The following is an 8,822-nucleotide window of genomic DNA, read 5'->3' on the forward strand; positions in this document are numbered from 1 at the left end:
AAAAATGTGCATGGAAAAACAAGGAGAACCCAAGAGAAAAGAAAAGAAAACCAATGAAAAATGAGAAGAAAAAAAAACAAAAGCGGAGAAAATGAAGAAGAGAAAGAAGCTAGTAACACTTTTTGTTTAACAAGGTCGTGACCTTCTAATTAAACATGAATCCGATGGTGGACAAGTGGCTAGCAGTGCAACGCTTTTTTCTCTAGTGTATTTATTTTAGCGTGAATGGGCCGACCCGAAACCATAGGCGTTTCAGGCGACAGTTAGCACGAACAATTTATGTGCCTCACATGGCAATCCTTGCACCAATATCCGTGCAATACCATACTGAATCATCTGCGGAGCAGAGCGCGAGACTGGGTAGGAAAAGGTGGGGGAGTGGCGTTTGTGGAGCGAGGAAGGGGGTATATAAGGAAAATTCGCTCCATGGACAGTTAGTGCGAACAATTTCTGCGCCTCACATGGCGATCCTCGCGCCAAGATCCGTGCGATGCATTGAGGGTGCAGAGCGTGTTCACGCAAGATTAGTATAGAACTGATAGTGTTCAGGACATTACTCACTCAACTTGAGCTAGCAGCGCCCAGTTACTTGGGACAAACAACCTGGGCCGTTTTTACTTGACAATATATATTAGCAGAAAAAAGAACATCCACACTGACAAGATTTAAAATCATTAGGATTAATTTAGGAGACGAGGCGAATTCTATGGTCGGAAAATTTGTATACAGCCGGACAAATAGCACTGCAGCAACATCTAGTGCACAAAGCTCGATTGTCGGTGTCCCTAAGCAAAATGAACAAGGGCAGACTGCATTTTATTTTCGCCTAGGGAAGCCATACACCTCCCAGAACCATCAAACATTTGCTTCCCTTTGGTATTATCGTAAGTAAACACTGACCTCATACAGCTTGAGAAAGGAATCAGGAAGTTCCAGGCATGCCTAGATTTTTCATAGCAAGGAAGGATGCATTTCAAAGCTTGAATCACATGCTATCACATTATGCGAAGATCCACTATTTCGATCAGGACAGTAACCACAAAGAAGGTAATGCAAACTGTGTGTAATGCCAACAATACAAAGGTAACTGCAGCTCCCTCCACATTTTCACATCCGGGCTTGGGACCGGCAATGGCAGTGTTACACCACAACAAACAAAACACCAATCATTCAGCAAAGCATACAAGACACGCAAAGCATACAAGACACACCATCAAGCAAATGCAATATTCACACACACGCGCGCGCGCGCACACAGTCACAGTCACACACAGAGGCAGCCAACACACAGAGTCACAGTCACACACAGAGGCAGCCAACACACGGAGTCACAGTCACACACAGAGTCAGCCAACACACACAGTCACAGTCACACACACAAGGCACAGTAACAGTCAGTCACACACACAAGACATAGAACACACACAGTCAGTCACACACACAAGACATACACAGCCACAGACACACACAGTTAGTCAGTCACACACACAGAGTCAGATGATTATGCCACCTAAGATGTTTTCGTATGAATTCAAAAATCAGCTTCATATTAACAACTGTATCACCTGGACCAAATGTGTTTCCCCCGATAGCATCCATAACTTGATTGAAGAATAGAGCAACCGTCTGCAGAAAGAACAAAATAGTTAGCACGGACTGCGGATAGAGAAAGAGACGCCAAGAAATAACAAGTTACTCAAGGCAATTACCTGTTCATTAGCGATTGGAGGAAGTCCACTGACGTAAACACGCTGAGCATGCCGAGTAGCCTAAGAAAAGAGTGGTCAGATATATGCATCACAGAACAAGAAAAATCTCAATCACAAAGAAAAATATCAAGCATACCTGTTGTGTCATGGCAGTGGCTGCATAGCGAGTGGATCGATGAAAAGAGAAGAAAGAATTAGAAAGTAATAACAAAACATTGAATAATAAAGAAGCATGATAGATCACAGGTGGGTTCATTCTGCCATCACCAAATAAACTGCAAATCAGAGTGAATCTGGTCGCATTGTGATGACAGAATGGACTATCCATGATTTGAATACTAGCTACACTGAATCATAAAAGGAGCATAGTAGTCACCTGTCCTAGGGCAGATAAATTGAACATGTTCGGGAGCATGTTCGGAACATCCCAGGATCAGAAATAGGAAGTTCTAGTAGCTGACCTGCAATGCATCAACAAAGAAATGTTTATGATGTGAATTATTTACCATCCAGTTCTTTATGTAACCAGTGTGTTTCTGAATTAGCAAACATCCCCCATCTGTCTTGCGCAGAGGGGAAAATGCATTTCAGCAAACCATATAAAAATTAAACAATCAAAAGAATACCTCTCCCGACATTACTTGCCTATACGTCCAGGTAGTGACCTTGCAATGAGATCATTTTTGTTGGTCCATACTTGTTTACAAGGTCAATAATTTTGTCATCTTCCTGTAGAAAAAATATCATAAATATAACTATAAAATGTGAAAAGGCATTTTTTTTCTCGAGCAAAGTCAGGAATGCAATGACAAACCTCTTGAGCCCAAGGACCTTTGATGATGAGTTCAGTGTTAAAGAACCTTCTGCCATGGATGTAAACATTGCAACTCTGTCCTATCCGGAAATAATTCAGCCGCATAGGTAGATACTGACACAATATGTGAGCTCACCACACTTGCATATATAGAAGAACGTCCAAAGAAGTATGGCGTTACTATATAACTAGCTAAAATGTAGGATATGCATTCATAAGATAAATATCATGTACAAAATTGGAAGGAGTTAAATTCGAGAGGGATTACCATACAAACACAGACCAGGTTGATGGGCGATCCATGGCTTCAGTTCAAACACCAGAAGCACACCATCAGAACAACCATAATAACAAATCAATATGAAAGCCTCCATCCACCCCTGGATTCTACATATACATCATTCTGAGCACAAACATCATAAATATACAGCAATGCATTGAAGAGTGTCCAAAGGGCAATGATACTACCAACTACAGAGGTATGTAGGTCATAAAATAACATGCCCATGACCTTATATAGAAATATCCATGCGTTATCAGGTGCCAATAGGTAGTAATGGAGCGCTTGCACAATGACACACAGTCAACACACACACACACAGTCAAATACACAGTCACAGTCATAAAATGGCACACAGTCACAGCACACACACACACACAATGGAGCGCTTGCGCACAAGAAACGGACAAAGAAAGACACACAGTCAGTCACACACACAAACAGTCAATCACACGCACAGTCATGGTCACACACACACACACACAAATGGAGCGCTTGCACAAGAAACAGACAAAGAAACACACACACAGTCAGTCACACACACAAACAGTCAGTCACACGCAAAGTCACGGTCACACAGTCACAGTCACACATATACAATGGAGTGCTTGCACACAAGAAACGGACATAGATAGGATGAAACTAATCGAAAACATGAAAAAAAGTAAGCTGTTTGTTCAAGCTTCCCGTTCAGAACCTTCAACTCTGCATTATTTTAGTTTATTATAGCTTCAATTCCAGACCTCTCTCTGCATTACCCAACTACAAGCTAGGAGGCCACTACTGTTATGCAAACAAAGATAAGAGTAAGAGAGCCAGAGAGCAAATTAGGAGGTACCTTTTCTTTATCACAAAATTTCAGAGTCTGCATGTACCAAAATTGTATTTTGTGCCACAAGATGAACCTAAAGAACTCACCAAGAAAATACTCAAATTAACAAATCAAGTGAATCATGGAGAACATCATGTAGAATAGTAGTCCGACAAATCCAAAGCAATTCAAGCATATATGTAGATAATCAGAGCTCATGTACAGGCAAACCTTTCCGTCCCATAAGGTGATAAATTTGCAAGCTGAAGATCAAAATTTGATTACCTTATAGTTGGTAAAACAGAAAGAGATAGGAACCCTGAGCAGTCCTTGGCATGCCAGTTTGTATGACTGTAGAGGTGAGCTAAAATTAGAATGATGAGCTGTTCAGATCAAGATGGCCTCAGAAGCAGCCGTCTTCTGTTTATTCTTGAAGTCATCATGAAGTCTTGGAATTGCCAGAGAAATATTCCAATGATTCTTTATAGAATTATCTGTCCTGGAAAGAATAACATACTATCAACATGAATACTTGTGAAGTGAACAAGGAGAACATGGCTAAATAAGTGTTTTGGGACTACAGACATCAGCATCGCAAAATGTAAAAACATATTCCAATGATTGTTTATAGAATTATATCAGTCCTGGAAAGAGTAACATCAACATGAATACATAATCTTGTGAAGTGAACAAGGAAAACATGGCTAAATAAGCGTTTTGGGACTACAGACACCAGCATCACAAAATGTACAAAACATAAATATACCTGCACTGTAAGCAAACCCAACCCATCAGTGTCCTTAGCAACACAAGGAAGAGCAAATGTGACAATACTTAGAAAAGCACCTACCTGAAATACTTAGAAAAGCATTATTCCAGTGACTAGACAGCAGTAATACAAAAAAAGTATATGATATCCACATAAGACATAAGAAACACAGATATCACAAAAAATGCATTGTCAAACACCACGGTAAACATGATTATTATGACAAGGAAAATAAGGAACAAAAACAGGGAAAGGGTGCTGTGATGAGTGGGTGAGATAAATAAGATAGGCATGGGATGCATTGCATGCCAAATCGGCTACGCAAAGGAGTGGAAGCCAAGCAAGTGAGTGTTACAAGAGTCAAAATTTCTTGGTCAGCCTATCATCATCTATCAGCAGGAAAGAAGCCTAACCAGTGCACGTCTCTGGATCCATGCCTGCTCGAAACGGCCTACATGGTTTGCATCCCTTAACACACACCCATATATGGGGAGACGACATTGGAACACAAGCAAAGCATGAAGAAGAAACCAATTGGACAGACCATATAAGCAGTAACACAATCAGAATCACCCCATCTAAGCAGTCAAACACACAGTCACACACAGACAATGGAGCGCTTTGCACACATGAAACAGACAAAGAAACATACATAGAGAGGGGCACATCACACACACAGTAGTCAGATAGGGGTACAAACAGAAAGCTAATGCATGCAAGAACGAAGTATAAACTCAGAAAGCTATAAAGAAGTTCCAGAAAGTGAACCGATCCGATCTGAACTAGCACGACAAACTGACATTGGTCCCCGTCTCCGTCTGCAATGCAATTTCGAAACTAGACCCGATCGTTCTTACAACCGTCACGCCGACGCGAACACAGAACACAGGATCTGGAACTCTCAGATAACAGAAACGGATGCAGAGAAATTTTAGTTCGCAAACCAGACGGATACCCTCGACAAGACAACCCAAGAACATGCGAGCGCATCAGGGCGACAGCGAGGACGATAAAAATCTAATCAGACGAGATTCTAAACGGACGAGGAGGAGATCAAAATCAAATCAGACGTGACTCTAAACTAACGATGGCGAGGACGAGCAAAATCAAATCCAAAGCGATTCTATCCAAACTGACGACAGCAAGGACGAGCAGAATCAAAGGCCAAAGATACTACCAACCACAGAGGTATATAGGTCACAACATGACATGCCAATGGCCTTATATAGAAAGATCCATGCAAATATCAGAATAGGCAGTTATGGATACAACACATCTAAAAACAAAGTTCTCAGAAGTAGCAAAATTTGGCTAAATAAATGTTTCTTGCGTTGAACATAAATTAAACTAAAAAATTAGCAGATTTACACTATGTTAGATCACAACCAGGTTATAAACAAACAGAGCATTAAATCTATATGCAATCCAAATCCTAATCATGCCCAGGCTTCCCAAGTGCATGGCTTACATAGCGACAAATATAGAAGTCAGCATTCTCGATAATAGGGACGTGATAAAAGTGAGCAGCATTGATAAAAAACATGTGATGTACGTGCTTTCACAGATAAATAAACAAATTCTGAAGTTATGCTCGCAACAGAATTATATGCCCAGGTGTGCAATGGAAAAATTCTGGAGTTATGCTATGCAATCTAGAACGAAGTGTAGGGGGGGGGGGGGGGGGGGGGACTAACTAGCAGCACCTCATCTAGTACTCGTATGAAAATGGAAATAGCAACACTAGGAATAACAGAAGGAAACCTTGTCCAACAGTAGCAGCAGCAGGTGTTCAATTAGTCAGGCAGCAGGCCACATGGTTTGCACTCCTGTAAAAGTTTTCTGCTCTGCCTGCCTGCAAGAAATGGCACCCACGGCCTAACAATATATGGGAACAGAAGCAAAGCATTGATAGGAAGTAATAACCAATTGAAAAGAACAGAAGCAGTAACACCCCTAAGAAGAACTGTAAAGAATCACCCCTGCATCTGGGATGAGAGCACACACGCCTGCCCAAGGTGAAACAAGCTAGCCAGCACAATCAGTCAGAATCGACAGAGGAAGCAGAGTATCAAAGGGCACGTCTCTGAGGGACGAACACGAACACAAACAAGCTAGCCGTTTGAGATCTGAAAACGACAGACGAACTAGCACGACAAATTGACAATTGCTCTCTGCCTCCCCATCTCCGGCTGTAACCCAATTTCAAAACCAAGACCTGACCGTTCCTGTAACACTCGCGCTGACACGAACACGAAACGCAACATCCAAAGTGTCTTTCAGATAACAGAAGAAGCGCACGCAGAAATTTCTCAACCGCAAACCAGACGGAGACCCTCGACGAGACGGACCAAGAACACGCGGGCGCGTCGGGGCGAAGGCGAGGACGAGGAAAAACGGACGACGGCGAGGACGAGCAGAACCAAATCAGAAGCGACGCTAAACTGACGACGGCGAGGACGAAGGAAATCAAATCAGAAGCGATTCTAAACTGACGAATCGAGCACGAGCAAAATGAAATCAGACGCGACTCTAAACGGACGAACGGCGGCGAGAACGAGCAGAACTAAATCAGAAGCGACTCTAAACTGACGAACGGCGGGACGAGCAAAATCAACTCGGAAGCGATTCTGAACCGACGAACCGAGCACGAGCGAAATCAAATCAGACGCAACTCTAAACGGCCGAACGGCGGCGAGAACGAGCAAACTCAAATCAGGCGGGATTCTCTATCTAAACCGGCGACGGCGAGGACGAGCAAAACCAAATCCAGCCGCGGTTCTAAACGGACGAATCGAACGACGACGAGCAAGATAAAATGCGACCCGAGGAGGACAGCAGGAGGCACGGCCCGGATGAAGAGAGGAGGAGGAGGAGGAGCAAACCGGGCAGAGCGCGGCGAGGAGGAGAAAGGCACGGCCCGGACGAAGAGTGGAGGAGCAGCGGACCGGCGAGAGCGCGGCGAGGAGGCGAAGGCGCGGCCCGGACGAAGAGTGGAGGAGGCGCAGACCGGCCAGAGCGCGGCGAGGAGGCGAAGGCGCGGCCCGGGCGAAGAGAGGAGGAGGAGCGGGGCGGCCAAAGGGCGCGCCTTTATAGCCGGGGCAGAGGCGGTGGCGCCAACCGGAGCCTCGTCCTTGGCTTCGGCGAGCAGGCGTGGCGTGGAGGCGGAAGTAAAGAAGGAAAGTGGAGCGTGGAGGGCGTGGGTTCGGGCCGGATCCGGATCGGATGGGCAGGGCAGGCGAGGTCGGCGGCGGTGCTTTCCTTGTCGAACTGGGACTTTCCTTGTTTCTAGGGTGGGGGGAATTTCTAGAGTAGCGACGGGCGTGGACGCGTGGTGATGCCCGTCCGTGCCTTGTCTTTCAGAAATGTTCTTTTGGTATGCTACGCCATGATATACTTGCCATATTACGCGGCAATCTTAAACGCTGACCTAGTAAACGGACACGATATCCGTTCTCGGACGGACACGAATATTGATACGGGAGCCCGTTATCCGACCAGACCCGTGTACATTTCAAACTATATTTAAACAAACCGGACGAAATACCTGCAAATCGGATAATGTTTATCTAAACCATACAAAAATCTTTATAATTTTGACATATTTCATTAATAAAAGCGACCGGACCTAAACCTAGTCTAAATCTAAGGCAGCGCGCGTCCTCCGAGTCTTTATTCTTCTCGTGCGTGCCCATGTCGGGCAGTCGTGTCCATATCCGGTTGCCAGTTGAGCCACGCGATGTGAAGGTGAGGTCGTCGCTTAAGCAAGAGTAGGACATGGGACACAGATTGGCTCACAGGACTCGGGGCCTCGCCGCCTCCCACGCGCCCACTCCTCCTTGTCGAAGTTTGTAGCATGTTCGTCACCGGTTCGCTTGAGGTCGATGATGAATGTGGATGGACCGACCTCGTCATGGAATCAGCACCCTCGAAGCATCATTGGCGGCGCGAAGGATGTGCAGTTGCCAACATTCTCGTCCGCGATAGCCTACGCCACCTCCACGTCTGACAGCGTCGTAACCGAGTTGCAGGCGATGCGAGCACGCGCAGACTTGTACAACACCCGTTGCTCGGCGACGAAGATGGAGTTCTACCCATCAAGTAGAATGAATTTATTTTTCTGCCAAAGATCAGAGATAATGTTGAGAAAACAATATGAACACAACCAAGCAGGTGTGGGCCAGGCTCATGTTCATGGAGGTTTTCATTGTTGCTTCCTAATCTTTATGGAAAGAAAGAAATAATTTATTTTTTCAAAGGATCCTCCACACCCATGTTGCTTGGCTACAATGATTCAAAGATGATTTTGCATTGCTCGAATACAGAGCCAAGCCCGATCTTGATACCTTTATCTCTTTCATAGTTTAGGAAGTTACTTGAGTCTGATCTTATACACTTGTATTTTTGCTCCTCCTTTTTGTTCTGGGCTTGGGTCAAAGATC

The 8,822-nt window shown here is 44.5% G+C and overlaps 1 long non-coding RNA gene across 6 annotated transcripts; it reads right to left on the bottom strand.

Annotated features, from left to right (window-relative positions):
* Window positions 1-1,151: 1,151 nt before the first annotated feature.
* LOC123123517 (uncharacterized) lies at window positions 1,152-7,674 on the bottom strand. 6 transcript variants are annotated; one of them, XR_006460648.1, is made up of 10 exons: window positions 4,381-7,661; window positions 3,900-4,113; window positions 3,642-3,708; window positions 2,792-2,903; window positions 2,524-2,663; window positions 2,336-2,438; window positions 2,086-2,170; window positions 1,846-1,865; window positions 1,710-1,769; window positions 1,152-1,626 (listed from the first exon to the last, which is right to left on the bottom strand). It is a non-coding gene; the product is annotated as an uncharacterized lncRNA (long non-coding RNA). The 6 variants fall into 6 exon arrangements; XR_006460646.1 differs by having other exon boundaries at window positions 2,792-2,910; window positions 4,381-7,660; XR_006460645.1 differs by having other exon boundaries at window positions 2,792-3,708; window positions 4,381-7,670.
* Between the last annotated feature and the right edge of the window lie 1,148 nt (window positions 7,675-8,822).

This window comes from Triticum aestivum, chromosome 5D (assembly GCF_018294505.1).
Source record: "Triticum aestivum cultivar Chinese Spring chromosome 5D, IWGSC CS RefSeq v2.1, whole genome shotgun sequence".
NCBI lineage: Eukaryota > Viridiplantae > Streptophyta > Magnoliopsida > Poales > Poaceae > Triticum > Triticum aestivum.